The sequence below is a fragment of the Amblyomma maculatum genome, chromosome 3 (assembly GCF_055883805.1).
Source record: "Amblyomma maculatum isolate TAMU_Amacu chromosome 3, ASM5588380v1, whole genome shotgun sequence".
Classification (NCBI taxonomy): Eukaryota; Metazoa; Arthropoda; class Arachnida; order Ixodida; family Ixodidae; genus Amblyomma; species Amblyomma maculatum.
This window is the reverse complement of record NC_139346.1, coordinates 18,080,026-18,103,478: the sequence shown is the minus strand read 5'-3', so window position 1 is coordinate 18,103,478 and position 23,453 is coordinate 18,080,026.

Genomic DNA, 23,453 nt, shown 5'->3' with positions numbered 1-23,453 from the left:
AGACGCTATATGCGCTCTTGAATCACAATTATGCGCTTATCCCACGTACAAATCTGAGATCAGGATACAATTGTAGTTTGAGTGGAACGCTAGCGCACGTCACGTTTTACAATCTCTGTTAGGCGTTGTGTGAATACACCTGTTGCGATTTGTGTTATGCGCTATGTGCGCGCTTGAATCACAAATCTGCGCTTCTCCACGTGCTAATCAGAGATCGGAACAGAATAGTAGTTTGAGTGCAACGCTAGCGGACGTCACGTGTTACAATGTCTGTTAAGCATTGCGTGAATTTATGCGTTGCTTGCAATTCATGTCAGACGCTATATGCGCTCTTGAATCACAATTCTGCGCTTATCCCACGTACAAATCTGAGATCAGGATACAATTGTAGTTTGAGTGGAACGCTAGCGCACGTCACGTTTTACAATCTCTGTTAGGCGTTGTGTGAATACACCTGTTGCGATTTGTGTTATGCGCTATGTGCGCGCTTGAATCACAAATCTGCGCTTCTCCACGTGCTAATCAGAGATCGGAACAGAATAGTAGTTTGAGTGCAACGCTAGCGGACGTCACGTGTTACAATGTCTGTTAAGCATTGTGTGAATTCACGCGTTGCTTGCAATTCATGTCAGACGCTATATGCGCTCTTGAATCACAATTCTGCGGCTATCCCACGTACAAATCTGAGATCAGGATACAATTGTAGTTTGAGTGCAACGCTAGCGCACGTCACGTTTTACAATCTCTGTTAGGGGTTGTGTGAATACACCTGTTGCGATTTGTGTTATGCGCTATGTGCGCGCTTGAATCACAAATCTGCGCTTCTCCACGTGCTAATCAGAGATCGGAACAGAATAGTTTTTTGAGTACAACGCTAGCGGACGTCACGTGTTACAATGTCTGTTAAGCATTGCGTGAATTTACGCGTTGCTTGCAATTCATGTCAGACGCTATATGCGCTCTTGAATCACAATTATGCGCTTATCCCACGTACAAATCTGAGATCAGGATACAATTGTAGTTTGAGTGGAACGCTAGCGCACGTCACGTTTTACAATCTCTGTTAGGCGTTGTGTGAATACACCTGTTGCGATTTGTGTTACGCGCTATGTGCGCGCTTGAATCACAAATCTGCGCTTCTCCACGTGCTAATCAGAGATCGGAACAGAATAGTAGTTTGAGTGCAACGCTAGCGGACGTCACGTGTTACAATGTCTGTTAAGCATTGCGTGAATTCACGCGTTGCTTGCAATTCATGTCAGACGCTATATGCGCTCTTGAATCACAATTCTGCGCTTATCCCACGTACAAATCTGAGATCAGGATACAATTGTAGTTTGAGTGGAACGCTAGCGCACGTCACGTTTTACAATCTCTGTTAGGCGTTGTGTGAATACACCTGTTGCGATTTGTGTTATGCGCTATGTGCGCGCTTGAATCACAAATCTGCGCTTCTCCACGTGCTAATCAGAGATCGGAACAGAATAATAGTTTGAGTGCAACGCTAGCGGACGTCACGTGTTACAATGTCTGTTAAGCATTGTGTGAATTCACGCGTTGCTTGCAATTCATGTCAGACGCTATATGCGCTCTTGAATCACAATTCTGCGGTTATCCCACGTACAAATCTGAGATCAGGATACAATTGTAGTTTGAGTGGAACGCTAGCGCACGTCACGTTTTACAATCTCTGTTAGGGGTTGTGTGAATACACCTGTTGCGATTTGTGTTATGCGCTATGTGCGCGCTTGAATCACAAATCTGCGCTTCTCCACGTGCTAATCAGAGATCGGAACAGAATAGTTTTTTGAGTACAACGCTAGCGGACGTCACGTGTTACAATGTCTGTTAAGCATTGCGTGAATTTACGCGTTGCTTGCAATTCATGTCAGACGCTATATGCGCTCTTGAATCACAATTATGCGCTTATCCCACGTACAAATCTGAGATCAGGATACAATTGTAGTTTGAGTGGAACGCTAGCGCACGTCACGTTTTACAATCTCTGTTAGGCGTTGTGTGAATACACCTGTTTCGATTTGTGTTATGCGCTATGTGCGCGCTTGAATCACAAATCTGCGCTTCTCCACGTGCTAATCAGAGATCGGAACAGAATAGTTTTTTGACTGCAACGCTAGCGGACGTCACGTGTTACAATGTCTGTTAAGCATTGCGTGAATTTACGCGTTGCTTGCAATTCATGTCAGACGCTATATGCGCTCTTGAATCACAATTCTGCGCTTATCCCACGTACAAATCTGAGATCAGGATACAATTGTAGTTTGAGTGGAACGCTAGCGCACGTCTCGTTTTACAATCTCTGTTAGGCGTTGTGTGAATACACCTGTGGCGATTTGTGTTATGCGCTATGTGCGCGCTTGAATCAGAAATCTGCGCTTCGCCACGTGCTAATCAGAGATCGGAACAGAATAGTAGTTTGAGTGCAACGCTAGCGGACGTCACGTGTTACAATGTCTGTTAAGCATTGCGTGAATTTACGCGTTGCTTGCAATTCATGTCAGACGCTATATGCGCTCTTGAATCACAATTCTGCGCTTATCCCACGTACAAATCTGAGATCAGGATACAATTGTAGTTTGAGTGGAACGCTAGCGCACGTCACGTTTTACAATCTCTGTTAGGGGTTGTGTGAATACACCTGTTGCGATTTGTGTTATGCGCTATGTGCGCGCTTGAATCACAAATCTGCGCTTCTCCACGTGCTAATCAGAGATCGGAACAGAATAGTTTTTTGAGTACAACGCTAGCGGACGTCACGTGTTACAATGTCTGTTAAGCATTGCGTGAATTTACGCGTTGCTTGCAATTCATGTCAGACGCTATATGCGCTCTTGAATCACAATTATGCGCTTATCCCACGTACAAATCTGAGATCAGGATACAATTGTAGTTTGAGTGGAACGCTAGCGCACGTCACGTTTTACAATCTCTGTTAGGGGTTGTGTGAATACACCTGTTGCGATTTGTGTTATGCGCTATGTGCGCGCTTGAATCACAAATCTGCGCTTCTCCACGTGCTAATCAGAGATCGGAACAGAATAGTTTTTTTGAGTACAACGCTAGCGGACGTCACGTGTTACAATGTCTGTTAAGCATTGCGTGAATTTACGCGTTGCTTGCAATTCATGTCAGACGCTATATGCGCTCTTGAATCACAATTATGCGCTTATCCCACGTACAAATCTGAGATCAGGATACAATTGTAGTTTGAGTGGAACGCTAGCGCACGTCACGTTTTACAATCTCTGTTAGGCGTTGTGTGAATACACCTGTTTCGATTTGTGTTATGCGCTATGTGCGCGCTTGAATCACAAATCTGCGCTTCTCCACGTGCTAATCAGAGATCGGAACAGAATAGTTTTTTGAGTACAACGCTAGCGGACGTCACGTGTTACAATGTCTGTTAAGCATTGCGTGAATTTACGCGTTGCTTGCAATTCATGTCAGACGCTATATGCGCTCTTGAATCACAATTCTGCGCTTATCCCACGTACAAATCTGAGATCAGGATACAATTGTAGTTTGAGTGGAACGCTAGCGCACGTCTCGTTTTACAATCTCTGTTAGGCGTTGTGTGAATACACCTGTGGCGATTTGTGTTATGCGCTATGTGCGCGCTTGAATCACAAATCTGCGCTTCTCCACGTGCTAATCAGAGATCGGAACAGAATAGTAGTTTGAGTGCAACGCTAGCGGACGTCACGTGTTACAATGTCTGTTAAGCATTGCGTGAATTTACGCGTTGCTTGCAATTCATGTCAGACGCTATATGCGCTCTTGAATCACAATTCTGCGCTTATCCCACGTACAAATCTGAGATCAGGATACAATTGTAGTTTGAGTGGAACGCTAGCGCACGTCACGTTTTACAATCTCTGTTAGGCGTTGTGTGAATACACCTGTTGCGATTTGTGTTATGCGCTATGTGCGCGCTTGAATCACAAATCTGCGCTTCTCCACGTGCTAATCAGAGATCGAAACACAATTGTAGTTTGAGTGCAACGCTAGCGGACGTCACGTGTTACAATGTCTGTAAAGCATTGTGTGAATTCTCGCGTTGCTTGCAATTCATGTCAGACGCTATATGCGCTCTTGAATCACAATTCTGCGCTTATCCCACGTACAAATCTGAGATCAGGATACAATTGTAGTTTGAGTGGAACGCTAGCGCACGTCACGTTTTACAATCTCTGTTAGGCGTTGTGTGAATACACCTGTTGCGATTTGTGTTATGCGCTATGTGCGCGCTTGAATCACAAATCTGCGCTTCTCCACGTGCTAATCAGAGATCGAAACACAATTGTACTTTGAGTGCAACGCTAGCGGACGTCACGTGTTACAAAGTCTGTAAAGCGTTGTGTGAATTCTCGCGTTGCTTGCAATTCATGTCAGACGCTATATGCGCTCTTGAATCACAATTCTGCGCTTATCCCACGTACAAATCTGAGATCAGGATACAATTGTAGTTTGAGTGGAACGCTAGCGCACGTCACGTTTTACAATCTCTGTTAGGCGTTGTGTGAATACACCTGTTGCGATTTGTGTTATGCGCTATGTGCGCGCTTGAATCACAAATCTGCGCTTCTCCACGTGCTAATCAGAGATCGGAACAGAATAGTAGTTTGAGTGCAACGCTAGCGGACGTCACGTGTTACAATGTCTGTTAACATTGTGTGAATTCACGCGTTGCTTGCAATTCATGTCAGACGCTATATGCGCTCTTGAATCACAATTCTGCGCTTATCCCACGTACAAATCTGAGATCAGGATACAATTGTAGTTTGAGTGGAACGCTAGCGCACGTCACGTTTTACAATCTCTGTTAGGCGTTGTGTGAATACACCTGTTGCGATTTGTGTTATGCGCTATGTGCGCGCTTGAATCACAAATCTGCGCTTCTCCACGTGCTAATCAGAGATCGGAACAGAATAGTTTTTTGAGTACAACGCTAGCGGACGTCACGTGTTACAATGTCTGTTAAGCATTGCGTGAATTTACGCGTTGCTTGCAATTCATGTCAGACGCTATATGCGCTCTTGAATCACAATTATGCGCTTATCCCACGTACAAATCTGAGATCAGGATACAATTGTAGTTTGAGTGGAACGCTAGCGCACGTCACGTTTTACAATCTCTGTTAGGCGTTGTGTGAATACACCTGTTTCGATTTGTGTTATGCGCTATGTGCGCGCTTGAATCACAAATCTGCGCTTCTCCACGTGCTAATCAGAGATCGGAACAGAATAGTTTTTTGAGTGCAACGCTAGCGGACGTCACGTGTTACAATGTCTGTTAAGCATTGCGTGAATTTACGCGTTGCTTGCAATTCATGTCAGACGCTATATGCGCTCTTGAATCACAATTCTGCGCTTATCCCACGTACAAATCTGAGATCAGGATACAATTGTAGTTTGAGTGGAACGCTAGCGCACGTCTCGTTTTACAATCTCTGTTAGGCGTTGTGTGAATACACCTGTGGCGATTTGTGTTATGCGCTATGTGCGCGCTTGAATCACAAATCTGCGCTTCTCCACGTGCTAATCAGAGATCGGAACAGAATAGTAGTTTGAGTGCAACGCTAGCGGACGTCACGTGTTACAATGTCTGTTAAGCATTGTGTGAATTCACGCGTTGCTTGCAATTCATGTCAGACGCTATATGCGCTCTTGAATCACAATTCTGCGCTTATCCCACGTACAAATCTGAGATCAGGATACAATTGTAGTTTGAGTGGAACGCTAGCGCACGTCACGTTTTACAATCTCTGTTAGGCGTTGTGTGAATACACCTGTTGCGATTTGTGTTATGCGCTATGTGCGCGCTTGAATCACAAATCTGCGCTTCTCCACGTGCTAATCAGAGATCGAAACACAATTGTAGTTTGAGTGCAACGCTAGCGGACGTCACGTGTTACAAAGTCTGTAAAGCATTGTGTGAATTCTCGCGTTGCTTGCAATTCATGTCAGACGCTATATGCGCTCTTGAATCACAATTATGCGCTTATCCCACGTACAAATCTGAGATCAGGATACAATTGTAGTTTGAGTGGAACGCTAGCGCACGTCACGTTTTACAATCTCTGTTAGGCGTTGTGTGAATACACCTGTTTCGATTTGTGTTATGCGCTATGTGCGCGCTTGAATCACAAATCTGCGCTTCTCCACGTGCTAATCAGAGATCGGAACAGAATAGTTTTTTGAGTACAACGCTAGCGGACGTCACGTGTTACAATGTCTGTTAAGCATTGCGTGAATTTACGCGTTGCTTGCAATTCATGTCAGACGCTATATGCGCTCTTGAATCACAATTCTGCGCTTATCCCACGTACAAATCTGAGATCAGGATACAATTGTAGTTTGAGTGGAACGCTAGCGCACGTCTCGTTTTACAATCTCTGTTAGGCGTTGTGTGAATACACCTGTGGCGATTTGTGTTATGCGCTATGTGCGCGCTTGAATCACAAATCTGCGCTTCTCCACGTGCTAATCAGAGATCGGAACAGAATAGTAGTTTGAGTGCAACGCTAGCGGACGTCACGTGTTACAATGTCTGTTAAGCATTGCGTGAATTTACGCGTTGCTTGCAATTCATGTCAGACGCTATATGCGCTCTTGAATCACAATTCTGCGCTTATCCCACGTACAAATCTGAGATCAGGATACAATTGTAGTTTGAGTGGAACGCTAGCGCACGTCACGTTTTACAATCTCTGTTAGGCGTTGTGTGAATACACCTGTTGCGATTTGTGTTATGCGCTATGTGCGCGCTTGAATCACAAATCTGCGCTTCTCCACGTGCTAATCAGAGATCGAAACACAATTGTAGTTTGAGTGCAACGCTAGCGGACGTCACGTGTTACAATGTCTGTAAAGCATTGTGTGAATTCTCGCGTTGCTTGCAATTCATGTCAGACGCTATATGCGCTCTTGAATCACAATTCTGCGCTTATCCCACGTACAAATCTGAGATCAGGATACAATTGTAGTTTGAGTGGAACGCTAGCGCACGTCACGTTTTACAATCTCTGTTAGGCGTTGTGTGAATACACCTGTTGCGATTTGTGTTATGCGCTATGTGCGCGCTTGAATCACAAATCTGCGCTTCTCCACGTGCTAATCAGAGATCGGAACAGAATAGTAGTTTGAGTGCAACGCTAGCGGACGTCACGTGTTACAATGTCTGTTAAGCATTGTGTGAATTCACGCGTTGCTTGCAATTCATGTCAGACGCTATATGCGCTCTTGAATCACAATTCTGCGCTTATCCCACGTACAAATCTGAGATCAGGATACAATTGTAGTTTGAGTGGAACGCTAGCGCACGTCACGTTTTACAATCTCTGTTAGGCGTTGTGTGAATACACCTGTTTCGATTTGTGTTATGCGCTATGTGCGCGCTTGAATCACAAATCTGCGCTTCTCCACGTGCTAATCAGAGATCGGAACAGAATAGTTTTTTGAGTGCAACGCTAGCGGACGTCACGTGTTACAATGTCTGTTAAGCATTGCGTGAATTTACGCGTTGCTTGCAATTCATGTCAGACGCTATATGCGCTCTTGAATCACAATTCTGCGCTTATCCCACGTACAAATCTGAGATCAGGATACAATTGTAGTTTGAGTGGAACGCTAGCGCACGTCTCGTTTTACAATCTCTGTTAGGCGTTGTGTGAATACACCTGTGGCGATTTGTGTTATGCGCTATGTGCGCGCTTGAATCACAAATCTGCGCTTCTCCACGTGCTAATCAGAGATCGGAACAGAATAGTAGTTTGAGTGCAACGCTAGCGGACGTCACGTGTTACAATGTCTGTTAAGCATTGTGTGAATTCACGCGTTGCTTGCAATTCATGTCAGACGCTATATGCGCTCTTGAATCACAATTCTGCGCTTATCCCACGTACAAATCTGAGATCAGGATACAATTGTAGTTTGAGTGGAACGCTAACGCACGTCACGTTTTACAATCTCTGTTAGGCGTTGTGTGAATACACCTGTTGCGATTTGTGTTATGCGCTATGTGCGCGCTTGAATCACAAATCTGCGCTTCTCCACGTGCTAATCAGAGATCGAAACACAATTGTAGTTTGAGTGCAACGCTAGCGGACGTCACGTGTTACAAAGTCTGTAAAGCATTGTGTGAATTCTCGCGTTGCTTGCAATTCATGTCAGACGCTATATGCGCTCTTGAATCACAATTCTGCGCTTATCCCACGTACAAATCTGAGATCAGGATACAATTGTAGTTTGAGTGGAACGCTAGCGCACGTCACGTTTTACAATCTCTGTTAGGCGTTGTGTGAATACACCTGTTGCGATTTGTGTTATGCGCTATGTGCGCGCTTGAATCACAAATCTGCGCTTCTCCACGTGCTAATCAGAGATCGGAACAGAATAGTTTTTTTAGTACAACGCTAGCGGACGTCACGTGTTACAATGTCTGTTAAGCATTGCGTGAATTTACGCGTTGCTTGCAATTCATGTCAGACGCTATATGCGCTCTTGAATCACAATTATGCGCTTATCCCACGTACAAATCTGAGATCAGGATACAATTGTAGTTTGAGTGGAACGCTAGCGCACGTCACGTTTTACAATCTCTGTTAGGCGTTGTGTGAATACACCTGTTGCGATTTGTGTTATGCGCTATGTGCGCGCTTGAATCACAAATCTGCGCTTCTCCACGTGCTAATCAGAGATCGGAACAGAATAGTTTTTTGAGTACAACGCTAGCGGACGTCACGTGTTACAATGTCTGTTAAGCATTGCGTGAATTTACGCGTTGCTTGCAATTCATGTCAGACGCTATATGCGCTCTTGAATCACAATTATGCGCTTATCCCACGTACAAATCTGAGATCAGGATACAATTGTAGTTTGAGTGGAACGCTAGCGCACGTCACGTTTTACAATCTCTGTTAGGCGTTGTGTGAATACACCTGTTGCGATTTGTGTTATGCGCTATGTGCGCGCTTGAATCACAAATCTGCGCTTCTCCACGTGCTAATCAGAGATCGGAACAGAATAGTAGTTTGAGTGCAACGCTAGCGGACGTCACGTGTTACAATGTCTGTTAAGCATTGTGTGAATTCACGCGTTGCTTGCAATTCATGTCAGACTCTATATGCGCTCTTGAATCACAATTCTGCGCTTATCCCACGTACAAATCTGAAATCAGGATACAATTGTAGTTTGAGTGGAACGCTAGCGCACGTCACGTTTTACAATCTCTGTTAGGCGTTGTGTGAATACACCTGTTGCGATTTGTGTTATGCGCTATGTGCGCGCTTGAATCACAAATCTGCGCTTCTCCACGTGCTAATCAGAGATCGGAACAGAATAGTTTTTTTAGTACAACGCTAGCGGACGTCACGTGTTACAATGTCTGTTAAGCATTGCGTGAATTTACGCGTTGCTTGCAATTCATGTCAGACGCTATATGCGCTCTTGAATCACAATTATGCGCTTATCCCACGTACAAATCTGAGATCAGGATACAATTGTAGTTTGAGTGGAACGCTAGCGCACGTCACGTTTTACAATCTCTGTTAGGCGTTGTGTGAATACACCTGTTTCGATTTGTGTTATGCGCTATGTGCGCGCTTGAATCACAAATCTGCGCTTCTCCACGTGCTAATCAGAGATCGGAACAGAATAGTTTTTTGAGTGCAACGCTAGCGGACGTCACGTGTTACAATGTCTGTTAAGCATTGCGTGAATTTAAGCGTTGCTTGCAATTCATGTCAGACGCTATATGCGCTCTTGAATCACAATTCTGCGCTTATCCCACGTACAAATCTGAGATCAGGATACAATTGTAGTTTGAGTGGAACGCTAGCGCACGTCTCGTTTTACAATCTCTGTTAGGCGTTGTGTGAATACACCTGTGGCGATTTGTGTTATGCGCTATGTGCGCGCTTGAATCACAAATCTGCGCTTCTCCACGTGCTAATCAGAGATCGGAACAGAATAGTAGTTTGAGTGCAACGCTAGCGGACGTCACGTGTTACAATGTCTGTTAAGCATTGCGTGAATTTACGCGTTGCTTGCAATTCATGTCAGACCCTATATGCGCTCTTGAATCAATATTCTGCGCTTATCCCACGTACAAATCTGAGATCAGGATACAATTGTAGTTTGAGTGGAACACTAGCGCACGTCACGTTTTACAATCTCTGTTAGGCGTTGTGTGAATACACCTGTTGCGATTTGTGTTATCCGCTATGTGCGCGCTTGAATCACAAATCTGCGCTTCTCCACGTGCTAATCAGAGATCGGAACAGAATAGTTTTTTGAGTGCAACGCTAGCGGACGTCACGTGTTACAATGTCTGTTAAGCATTGCGTGAATTTACGCGTTGCTTGCAATTCATGTCAGACGCTATATGCGCTCTTGAATCACAATTATGCGCTTATCCCACGTACAAATCTGAGATCAGGATACAATTGTAGTTTGAGTGGAACGCTAGCGCACGTCACGTTTTACAATCTCTGTTAGGCGTTGTGTGAATACACCTGTGGCGATTTGTGTTATGCGCTATGTGCGCGCTTGAATCACAAATCTGCGCTTCTCCACGTGCTAATCAGAGATCGGAACAGAATAGTAGTTTGAGTGCAACGCTAGCGGACGTCACGTGTTACAATGTCTGTTAAGCATTGCGTGAATTTACGCGTTGCTTGCAATTCATGTCAGACCCTATATGCGCTCTTGAATCAATATTCTGCGCTTATCCCACGTACAAATCTGAGATCAGGATACAATTGTAGTTTGAGTGGAACGCTAGCGCACGTCACGTTTTACAATCTCTGTTAGGCGTTGTGTGAATACACCTGTTGCGATTTGTGTTATGCGCTATGTGCGCGCTTGAATCACAAATCTGCGCTTCTCCACGTGCTAATCAGAGATCGGAACAGAATAGTAGTTTGAGTGCAACGCTAGCGGACGTCACGTGTTACAATGTCTGTTAAGCATTGTGTGAATTCACGCGTTGCTTGCAATTCATGTCAGACGCTATATGCGCTCTTGAATCACAATTCTGCGCTTATCCCACGTACAAATCTGAGATCAGGATACAATTGTAGATTGAGTGGAACGCTAGCGCACGTCACGTTTTACAATCTCTGTTAGGCGTTGTGTGAATACACCTGTTGCGATTTGTGTTATGCGCTATGTGCGCGCTTGAATCACAAATCTGCGCTTCTCCACGTGCTAATCAGAGATCGGAACAGAATAGTTTTTTGAGTGCAACGCTAGCGGACGTCACGTGTTACAATGTCTGTTAAGCATTGCGTGAATTTATGCGTTGCTTGCAATTCATGTCAGACGCTATATGCGCTCTTGAATCACAATTATGCGCTTATCCCACGTACAAATCTGAGATCAGGATACAATTGTAGTTTGAGTGGAACGCTAGCGCACGTCTCGTTTTACAATCTCTGTTAGGCGTTGTGTGAATACACCTGTGGCGATTTGTGTTATGCGCTATGTGCGCGCTTGAATCACAAATCTGCGCTTCTCCACGTGCTAATCAGAGATCGGAACAGAATAGTAGTTTGAGTGCAACGCTAGCGGACGTCACGTGTTACAATGTCTGTTAAGCATTGCGTGAATTTACGCGTTGCTTGCAATTCATGTCAGACCCTATATGCGCTCTTGAATCAATATTCTGCGCTTATCCCACGTACAAATCTGAGATCAGGATACAATTGTAGTTTGAGTGGAACGCTAGCGCACGTCACGTTTTACAATCTCTGTTAGGCGTTGTGTGAATACACCTGTTGCGATTTGTGTTATGCGCTATGTGCGCGCTTGAATCACAAATCTGCGCTTCTCCACGTGCTAATCAGAGATCGGAACAGAATAGTAGTTTGAGTGCAACGCTAGCGGACGTCACGTGTTACAATGTCTGTTAAGCATTGTGTGAATTCACGCGTTGCTTGCAATTCATGTCAGACGCTATATGCGCTCTTGAATCACAATTCTGCGCTTATCCCACGTACAAATCTGAGATCAGGATACAATTGTAGATTGAGTGGAACGCTAGCGCACGTCACGTTTTACAATCTCTGTTAGGCGTTGTGTGAATACACCTGTTGCGATTTGTGTTATGCGCTATGTGCGCGCTTGAATCACAAATCTGCGCTTCTCCACGTGCTAATCAGAGATCGAAACACAATTGTAGTTTGAGTGCAACGCTAGCGGACGTCACGTGTTACAATGTCTGTAAAGCATTGTGTGAATTCTCGCGTTGCTTGCAATTCATGTCCGACGCTATATGCGCTCTTGAATCACAATTCTGCGCTTATCCCACGTACAAATCTGAGATCAGGATACAATTGTAGTTTGAGTGGAACGCTAGCGCACGTCACGTTTTACAATCTCTGTTAGGCGTTGTGTGAATACACCTGTTGCGATTTGTGTTATGCGCTATGTGCGCGCTTGAATCACAAATCTGCGCTTCTCCACGTGCTAATCAGAGATCGAAACACAATTGTAGTTTGAGTGCAACGCTAGCGGACGTCACGTGTTACAATGTCTGTTAAGCATTGTGTGAATTTACGCGTTGCTTGCAATTCATGTCAGACGCTATATGCGCTCTTGAATCACAATTCTGCGCTTATCCCACGTACAAATCTGAGATCAGGATACAATTGTAGTTTGAGTGGAACGCTAGCGCACGTCACGTTTTACAATCTCTGTTAGGCGTTGTGTGAATACACCTGTTGCGATTTGTGTTATGCGCTATGTGCGCGCTTGAATCACAAATCTGCGCTTCTCCACGTGCTAAACAGAGATCGGAACAGAATAGTAGTTTGAGTGCAACGCTAGCGGACGTCACGTGTTACAATGTCTGTAAAGCATTGTGTGAATTCTCGCGTAGATTGCAATTCATGTCAGACGCTATATGCGCTCTTGAATCACAATTCTGCGCTTATCCCACGTACAAATCTGAGATCAGGATACAATTGTAGTTTGAGTGGAACGCTAGCGCACGTCACGTTTTACAATCTCTGTTAGGCGTTGTGTGAATACACCTGTTGCGATTTGTGTTATGCGCTATGTGCGCGCTTGAATCACAAATCTGCGCTTCTCCACGTGCTAATCAGAGATCGGAACAGAATAGTAGTTTGAGTGCAACGCTAGCGGACGTCACGTGTTACAATGTCTGTTAAGCATTGTGTGAATTCACGCGTTGCTTGCAATTCATGTCAGATGCTATATGCGCTCTTGAATCACAATTCTGCGCTTATCCCACGTACAAATCTGAGATCAGGATACAATTGTAGTTTGAGTGGAACGCTAGCGCACGTCACGTTTTACAATCTCTGTTAGGCGTTGTGTGAATACACCTGTTGCGATTTGTGTTATGCGCTATGTGCGCGCTTGAATCACAAATCTGCGCTTCTCCACGTGCTAATCAGAGATCGAAACACAATTGTAGTTTTAGTGCAACGCTAGCGGACGTCACGTGTTACAATGTCTGTTAAGCATTGCGTGAATTTACGCGTTGCTTGCAATTCATGTCAGACGCTATATGCGCTCTTGAATCACAATTCTGCGCTTATCCCACGTACAAATCTGAGATCAGGATACAATTGTAGTTTGAGTGGAACGCTAGCGCACGTCACGTTTTACAATCTCTGTTAGGCGTTGTGTGAATACACCTGTTGCGATTTGTGTTATGCGCTATGTGCGCGCTTGAATCACAAATCTGCGCTTCTCCACGTGCTAATCAGAGATCGGAACAGAATAGTAGTTTGAGTGCAACGCTAGCGGACGTCACGTGTTACAATGTCTGTTAAGCATTGCGTGAATTTACGCGTTGCTTGCAATTCATGTCAGACGCTATATGCGCTCTTGAATCACAATTCTGCGCTTATCCCACGTACAAATCTGAGATCAGGATACAATTGTAGTTTGAGTGGAACGCTAGCGCACGTCACGTTTTACAATCTCTGTTAGGCGTTGTGTGAATACACCTGTGGCGATTTGTGTTATGCGCTATGTGCGCGCTTGAATCACAAATCTGCGCTTCTCCACGTGCTAATCAGAGATCGGAACAGAATAGTAGTTTGAGTGCAACGCTAGCGGACGTCACGTGTTACAATGTCTGTTAAGCATTGTGTGAATTCACGCGTTGCTTGCAATTCATGTCAGACGCTATATGCGCTCTTGAATCACAATTCTGCGCTTATCCCACGTACAAATCTGAGATCAGGATACAATTGTAGTTTGAGTGGAACGCTAACGCACGTCACGTTTTACAATCTCTGTTAGGCGTTGTGTGAATACACCTGTTGCGATTTGTGTTATGCGCTATGTGCGCGCTTGAATCACAAATCTGCGCTTCTCCACGTGCTAATCAGAGATCGAAACACAATTGTAGTTTGAGTGCAACGCTAGCGGACGTCACGTGTTACAAAGTCTGTAAAGCATTGTGTGAATTCTCGCGTTGCTTGCAATTCATGTCAGACGCTATATGCGCTCTTGAATCACAATTCTGCGCTTATCCCACGTACAAATCTGAGATCAGGATACAATTGTAGTTTGAGTGGAACGCTAGCGCACGTCACGTTTTACAATCTCTGTTAGGCGTTGTGTGAATACACCTGTTGCGATTTGTGTTATGCGCTATGTGCGCGCTTGAATCACAAATCTGCGCTTCTCCACGTGCTAATCAGAGATCGGAACAGAATAGTAGTTTGAGTGCAACGCTAGCGGACGTCACGTGTTACAATGTCTGTTAACATTGTGTGAATTCACGCGTTGCTTGCAATTCATGTCAGACGCTATATGCGCTCTTGAATCACAATTCTGCGCTTATCCCACGTACAAATCTGAGATCAGGATACAATTGTAGTTTGAGTGGAACGCTAGCGCACGTCACGTTTTACAATCTCTGTTAGGCGTTGTGTGAATACACCTGTTGCGATTTGTGTTATGCGCTATGTGCGCGCTTGAATCACAAATCTGCGCTTCTCCACGTGCTAATCAGAGATCGGAACAGAATAGTTTTTTGAGTACAACGCTAGCGGACGTCACGTGTTACAATGTCTGTTAAGCATTGCGTGAATTTACGCGTTGCTTGCTATTCATGTCAGACGCTATATGCGCTCTTGAATCACAATTATGCGCTTATCCCACGTACAAATCTGAGATCAGGATACAATTGTAGTTTGAGTGGAACGCTAGCGCACGTCACGTTTTACAATCTCTGTTAGGCGTTGTGTGAATACACCTGTTGCGATTTGTGTTATGCGCTATGTGCGCGCTTGAATCACAAATCTGCGCTTCTCCACGTGCTAATCAGAGATCGGAACAGAATAGTAGTTTGAGTGCAACGCTAGCGGACGTCACGTGTTACAATGTCTGTTAAGCATTGTGTGAATTCACGCGTTGCTTGCAATTCATGTCAGACGCTATATGCGCTCTTGAATCACAATTCTGCGCTTATCCCACGTACAAATCTGAGATCAGGATACAATTGTAGTTTGAGTGGAACGCTAGCGCACGTCACGTTTTACAATCTCTGTTAGGCGTTGTGTGAATACACCTGTTGCGATTTGTGTTATGCGCTATGTGCGCGCTTGAATCACAAATCTGCGCTTCTCCACGTGCTAATCAGAGATCGGAACAGAATAGTTTTTTTAGTACAACGCTAGCGGACGTCACGTGTTACAATGTCTGTTAAGCATTGCGTGAATTTACGCGTTGCTTGCAATTCATGTCAGACCCTATATGCGCTCTTGAATCACAATTATGCGCTTATCCCACGTACAAATCTGAGATCAGGATACAATTGTAGTTTGAGTGGAACGCTAGCGCACGTCACGTTTTACAATCTCTGTTAGGCGTTGTGTGAATACACCTGTTTCGATTTGTGTTATGCGCTATGTGCGCGCTTGAATCACAAATCTGCGCTTCTCCACGTGCTAATCAGAGATCGGAACAGAATAGTTTTTTGAGTGCAACGCTAGCGGACGTCACGTGTTACAATGTCTGTTAAGCATTGCGTGAATTTAAGCGTTGCTTGCAATTCATGTCAGACGCTATATGCGCTCTTGAATCACAATTCTGCGCTTATCCCACGTACAAATCTGAGATCAGGATACAATTGTAGTTTGAGTGGAACGCTAGCGCACGTCTCGTTTTACAATCTCTGTTAGGCGTTGTGTGAATACACCTGTGGCGATTTGTGTTATGCGCTATGTGCGCGCTTGAATCACAAATCTGCGCTTCTCCACGTGCTAATCAGAGATCGGAACAGAATAGTAGTTTGAGTGCAACGCTAGCGGACGTCACGTGTTACAATGTCTGTTAAGCATTGCGTGAATTTACGCGTTGCTTGCAATTCATGTCAGACCCTATATGCGCTCTTGAATCAATATTCTGCGCTTATCCCACGTACAAATCTGAGATCAGGATACAATTGTAGTTTGAGTGGAACACTAGCGCACGTCACGTTTTACAATCTCTGTTAGGCGTTGTGTGAATACACCTGTTGCGATTTGTGTTATCCGCTATGTGCGCGCTTGAATCACAAATCTGCGCTTCTCCACGTGCTAATCAGAGATCGGAACAGAATAGTTTTTTGAGTGCAACGCTAGCGGACGTCACGTGTTACAATGTCTGTTAAGCATTGCGTGAATTTATGCGTTGCTTGCAATTCATGTCAGACGCTATATGCGCTCTTGAATCACAATTCTGCGCTTATCCCACGTACAAATCTGAGATCAGGATACAATTGTAGTTTGAGTGGAACGCTAGCGCACGTCACGTTTTACAATCTCTGTTAGGCGTTGTGTGAATACACCTGTTGCGATTTGTGTTATGCGCTATGTGCGCGCTTGAATCACAAATCTGCGCTTCTCCACGTGCTAATCAGAGATCGGAACAGAATAGTAGTTTGAGTGCAACGCTAGCGGACGTCACGTGTTACAATGTCTGTTAAGCATTGTGTGAATTCACGCGTTGCTTGCAATTCATGTCAGACGCTATATGCGCTCTTGAATCACAATTCTGCGCTTATCCCACGTACAAATCTGAGATCAGGATACAATTGTAGTTTGAGTGGAACGCTAGCGCACGTCACGTTTTACAATCTCTGTTAGGCGTTGTGTGAATACACCTGTTGCGATTTGTGTTATGCGCTATGTGCGCGCTTGAATCACAAATCTGCGCTTCTCCACGTGCTAATCAGAGATCGAAACACAATTGTAGTTTGAGTGCAACGCTAGCGGACGTCACGTGTTACAATGTCTGTAAAGCATTGTGTGAATTCTCGCGTTGCTTGCAATTCATGTCCGACGCTATATGCGCTCTTGAATCACAATTCTGCGCTTATCCCACGTACAAATCTGAGATCAGGATACAATTGTAGTTTGAGTGGAACGCTAGCGCACGTCACGTTTTACAATCTCTGTTAGGCGTTGTGTGAATACACCTGTTGCGATTTGTGTTATGCGCTATGTGCGCGCTTGAATCACAAATCTGCGCTTCTCCACGTGCTAATCAGAGATCGAAACACAATTGTAGTTTGAGTGCAACGCTAGCGGACGTCACGTGTTACAATGTCTGTTAAGCATTGTGTGAATTTACGCGTTGCTTGCAATTCATGTCAGACGCTATATGCGCTCTTGAATCACAATTCTGCGCTTATCCCACGTACAAATCTGAGATCAGGATACAATTGTAGTTTGAGTGGAACGCTAGCGCACGTCACGTTTTACAATCTCTGTTAGGCGTTGTGTGAATACACCTGTTGCGATTTGTGTTATGCGCTATGTGCGCGCTTGAATCACAAATCTGCGCTTCTCCACGTGCTAAACAGAGATCGGAACAGAATAGTAGTTTGAGTGCAACGCTAGCGGACGTCACGTGTTACAATGTCTGTAAAGCATTGTGTGAATTCTCGCGTAGATTGCAATTCATGTCAGACGCTATATGCGCTCTTGAATCACAATTCTGCGCTCATCCCACGTACAAATCTGAGATCAGGATACAATTGTAGTTTGAGTGGAACGCTAGCGCACGTCACGTTTTACAATCTCTGTTAGGCGTTGTGTGAATACACCTGTTGCGATTTGTGTTATGCGCTATGTGCGCGCTTGAATCACAAATCTGCGCTTCTCCACGTGCTAATCAGAGATCGGAACAGAATAGTAGTTTGAGTGCAACGCTAGCGGACGTCACGTGTTACAATGCCTGTTAAGCATTGTGTGAATTCACGCGTTGCTTGCAATTCATGTCAGATGCTATATGCGCTCTTGAATCACAATTCTGCGCTTATCCCACGTACAAATCTGAGATCAGGATACAATTGTAGTTTGAGTGGAACGCTAGCGCACGTCACGTTTTACAATCTCTGTTAGGCGTTGTGTGAATACACCTGTTGCGATTTGTGTTATGCGCTATGTGCGCGCTTGAATCACAAATCTGCGCTTCTCCACGTGCTAATCAGAGATCGAAACACAATTGTAGTTTTAGTGCAACGCTAGCGGACGTCACGTGTTACAATGTCTGTTAAGCATTGCGTGAATTTACGCGTTGCTTGCAATTCATGTCAGACGCTATATGCGCTCTTGAATCACAATTCTGCGCTTATCCCACGTACAAATCTGAGATCAGGATACAATTGTAGTTTGAGTGGAACGCTAGCGCACGTCACGTTTTACAATCTCTGTTAGGCGTTGTGTGAATACACCTGTTGCGATTTGTGTTATGCGCTATGTGCGCGCTTGAATCACAAATCTGCGCTTCTCCACGTGCTAATCAGAGATCGGAACAGAATAGTAGTTTGAGTGCAACGCTAGCGGACGTCACGTGTTACAATGTGTGTTAAGCATTGCGTGAATTTACGCGTTGCTTGCAATTCATGTCAGACGCTATATGCGCTCTTGAATCACAATTCTGCGCTTATCCCACGTACAAATCTGAGATCAGGATACAATTGTAGTTTGAGTGGAACGCTAGCGCACGTCACGTTTTACAATCTCTGTTAGGCGTTGTGTGAATACACCTGTTGCGATTTGTGTTATGCGCTATGCGCGCGCTTGAATCACAAATCTGCGCTTCTCCACGTGCTAATCAGAGATCGGAACAGAATAGTAGTTTGAGTGCAACGCTAGCGGACGTCACGTGTTACAATGTCTGTTAAGCATTGTGTGAATTCACGCGTTGCTTGCAATTCATGTCAGACGCTATATGCGCTCTTGAATCACAATTCTGCGCTTATCCCACGTACAAATCTGAGATCAGGATACAATTGTAGTTTGAGTGGAACGCTAGCGCACGTCACGTTTTACAATCTCTGTTAGGCGTTGTGTGAATACACCTGTTGCGATTTGTGTTATGCGCTATGTGCGCGCTTGAATCACAAATCTGCGCTTCTCCACGTGCTAATCAGAGATCGGAACAGAATAGTAGTTTGAGTGCAACGCTAGCGGACGTCACGTGTTACAATGTCTGTTAAGCATTGTGTGAATTCACGCGTTGCTTGCAATTCATGTCAGACGCTATATGCGCTCTTGAATCACAATTCTGCGCTTATCCCACGTACAAATCTGAGATCAGGATACAATTGTAGTTTGAGTGGAACGCTAGCGCACGTCACGTTTTACAATCTCTGTTAGGCGTTTTGTGAATACACCTGTTGCGATTTGTGTTATGCGCTATGTGCGCGCTTGAATCACAAATCTGCGCTTCTCCACGTGCTAATCAGAGATCGGAACAGAATAGTAGTTTGAGTGCAACGCTAGCGGACGTCACGTGTTACAATGTCTGTTAAGCATTGTGTGAATTCACGCGTTGCTTGCAAATCATGTCAGACGCTATATGCGCTCTTGAATCACAATTCTGCGCTTATCCCACGTACAAATCTGAGATCAGGATACAATTGTAGTTTGAGTGGAACGCTAGCGCACGTCACGTTTTACAATCTCTGTTAGGCGTTGTGTGAATACACCTGTTGCGATTTGTGTTATGCGCTATGTGCGCGCTTGAATCACAAATCTGCGCTTCTCCACGTGCTAATCAGAGATCGGAACAGAATAGTAGTTTGAGTGCAACGCTAGCGGACGTCACGTGTTACAATGTCTGTTAAGCATTGTGTGAATTCACGCGTTGCTTGCAATTCATGTCAGACGCTATATGCGCTCTTGAATCACAATTCTGCGCTTATCCCACGTACAAATCTGAGATCAGGATACAATTGTAGTTTGAGTGGAACGCTAGCGCACGTCACGTTTTACAATCTCTGTTAGGCGTTGTGTGAATACACCTGTTGCGATTTGTGTTATGCGCTATGTGCGCGCTTGAATCACAAATCTGCGCTTCTCCACGTGCTAATCAGAGATCGGAACAGAATAGTAGTTTGAGTGCAACGCTAGCGGACGTCACGTGTTACAATGTCTGTTAAGCATTGTGTGAATTTACGCGTTGCTTGCAATTCATGTCAGACGCTATATGCGCTCTGGAATCACAATTCTGCGCTTCTCCCACGTACAAATCTGAGATCAGGATACAATTGTAGTTTGAGTGGAACGCTAGCGCACGTCACGTTTTACAATCTCTGTTAGGCGTTGTGTGAATACACCTGTTGCGATTTGTGTTATGCGCTATGTGCGCGCTTGAATCACAAATCTGCGCTTCTCCACGTGCTAATCAGAGATCGGAACACAATTGTAGTTTGAGTGCAACGCTAGCGGACGTCACGTGTTACAATGTCTGTTAAGCATTGTGTGAATTTACGCGTTGCTCGCAATTCATGTCAGACGCTATATGCGCTCTTGAATCACAATTCTGCGCTTATCCCACGTACAAATCTGAGATCAGGATACAATTGTAGTTTGAGTGGAACGCTAGCGCACGTCCCGTTTTACAATCTCTGTTAGGCGTTGTGTGAATACACCTGTTGCGATTTGTGTTATGCGCTATGTGCGCGCTTGAATCACAAATCTGCGCTTCTCCACGTGCTAATCAGAGATCGAAACACAATTGTAGTTTGAGTGCAACGCTAGCGCACGTCACATGTTACAATGTCTGTTAAGCATTGTGTGAATTTACGCGTTGCTTGCAATTCATGTCAGACGCTATATGCGCTCTTGAATCACAATTCTGTGCTTATCCCCCGTACAAATCTGAGATCAGGATACAATTGTAGTTTGAGTGGAAAGCTAGCGCACGTCACGTTTTACAATCTCTGTTAGGCGTTGTGTGAATACACCTGTTGCGATTTGTGTTATGCGCTATGTGCGCGCTTGAATCACAAATCTGCGCTTCTCCACGTGCTAATCAGAGATCGAAACAATTGTAGTTTGAGTGCAACGCTAGCGGACGTCACCTGTTACAATGTCTGTTAAGCATTGCGTGAATTTACGCGTTGCTTGCAATTCATGTCAGACGCTATATGCGCTCTTGAATCACAATTCTGCGCTTATCCCACGTACAAATCTGAGATCAGGATACAATTGTAGTTTGAGTGGAACGCTAGCGCACGTCACGTTTTACAATCTCTGTTAGGCGTTGTGTGAATACACCTGTTGCGATTTGTGTTATGCGCTATGTGCGCGCTTGAATCACAAATCTGCGCTTCTCCACGTGCTAATCAGAGATCGAAACACAATTGTAGTTTGAGTGCAACGCTAGCGGACGTCACGTGTTACAATGTCTGTTAAGCATTGTGTGAATTTACGCGTTGCTTGCAATTCATGTCAGACGCTATATGCGCTCTTGAATCACAATTCTGCGCTTATCCCACGTACAAATCTGAGATCAGGATACAATTGTAGTTTGAGTGGAACGCTAGCGCACGTGACGTTTTACAATCTCTGTTAGGCGTTGTGTGAATACACCTGTTGCGATTTGTGTTATGCGCTATGTGCGCGCTTGAATCACAAATCTGCGCTTCTCCACGTGCTAATCAGAGATCGAAACACAATTGTAGTTTGAGTGCAACGCTAGCGGACGTCACGTGTTACAATGTCTGTTAAGCATTGTGTGAATTTACGCGTTGCTTGCAATTCATGTCAGACGCTATATGCGCTCTTGAATCACAATTCTGCGCTTATCCCACGTACAAATCTGAGATCAGGATACAATTGTAGTTTGAGTGGAACGCTAGCGCACGTCACGTTTTACAATCTCTGTTAGGCGTTGTGTGAATACACCTGTTGCGATTTGTGTTATGAGCTATGTGCGCGTTTGAATCACAAATCTGCGCTTCTCCACGTGCTAATCAGAGATCGAAACACAATTGTAGTTTGAGTGCAACGCTAGCGGACGTCACCTGTTACAATGTCTGTTAAGCATTGTGTGAATTTACGCGTTGCTTGCAATTCATGTCAGACGCTATATGCGCTCTTGAATCACAATTCTGTGCTTATCCCACGTACAAATCTGAGATCAGGATTCAATTGTAGTTTCAGTGGAAAGCTAGCGCATGTCACGTTTTACAATCTCTGTTAGGCGTTGTGTGAATACACCTGTTGCGATTTGGGTTATGCGCTATGTGCGCGCTTGAATCACAAATCTGCGCTTCTCCACGTGCTAATCAGAGATCGGAACAGAATAGTAGTTTGAGTGCAATGCTAGCGGACGTCACGTGTTACAATGTCTGTTAAGCATTGCGTGAATTTACGCGTTGCTTGCAATTCATGTCAGACGCTATATGCGCTCTTGAATCACAATTCTGCGCTTATCCCACGTACAAATCTGAGATCAGGATACAATTGTAGTTTGAGTGGAACGCTAGCGCACGTCACGTTTTACAATCTCTGTTAGGCGTTGTGTGATTACACCTGTTGCGATTTGTGTTATGCGCTATGTGCGCGCTTGAATCACAAATCTGCGCTTCTCCACGTGCTAATCAGAGATCGGAACAGAATAGTAGTTTGAGTGCAACGCTAGCGGACGTCACGTGTTACAATGTCTGTTAAGCATTGCGTGAATTTACGCGTTGCTTGCAATTCATGTCAGACGCTATATGCGCTCTTGAATCACAATTCTGCGCTTATCCCACGTACAAATCTGAGATCAGGATACAATTGTAGTTTGAGTGGAACGCTAGCGCACGTCACGTTTTACAATCTCTGTTAGGCGTTGTGTGAATACACCTGTTGCGATTTGTGTTATGCGCTATGTGCGCGCTTGAATCACAAATCTGCGCTTCTCCACGTGCTAATCAGAGATCGGAACAGAATAGTAGTTTGAGTGCAACGCTAGCGGACGTCACGTGTTACAATGTCTGTTAAGCATTGCGTGAATTTACGCGTTGCTTGCAATTCATGTCAGACGCTATATGCGCTCTTGAATCACAATTCTGCGCTTATCCCACGTACAAATCTGAGATCAGGATACAATTGTAGTTTGAGTGGAACGCTAGCGCACGTGACGTTTTACAATCTCTGTTAGGCGTTGTGTGATTACACCTGTTGC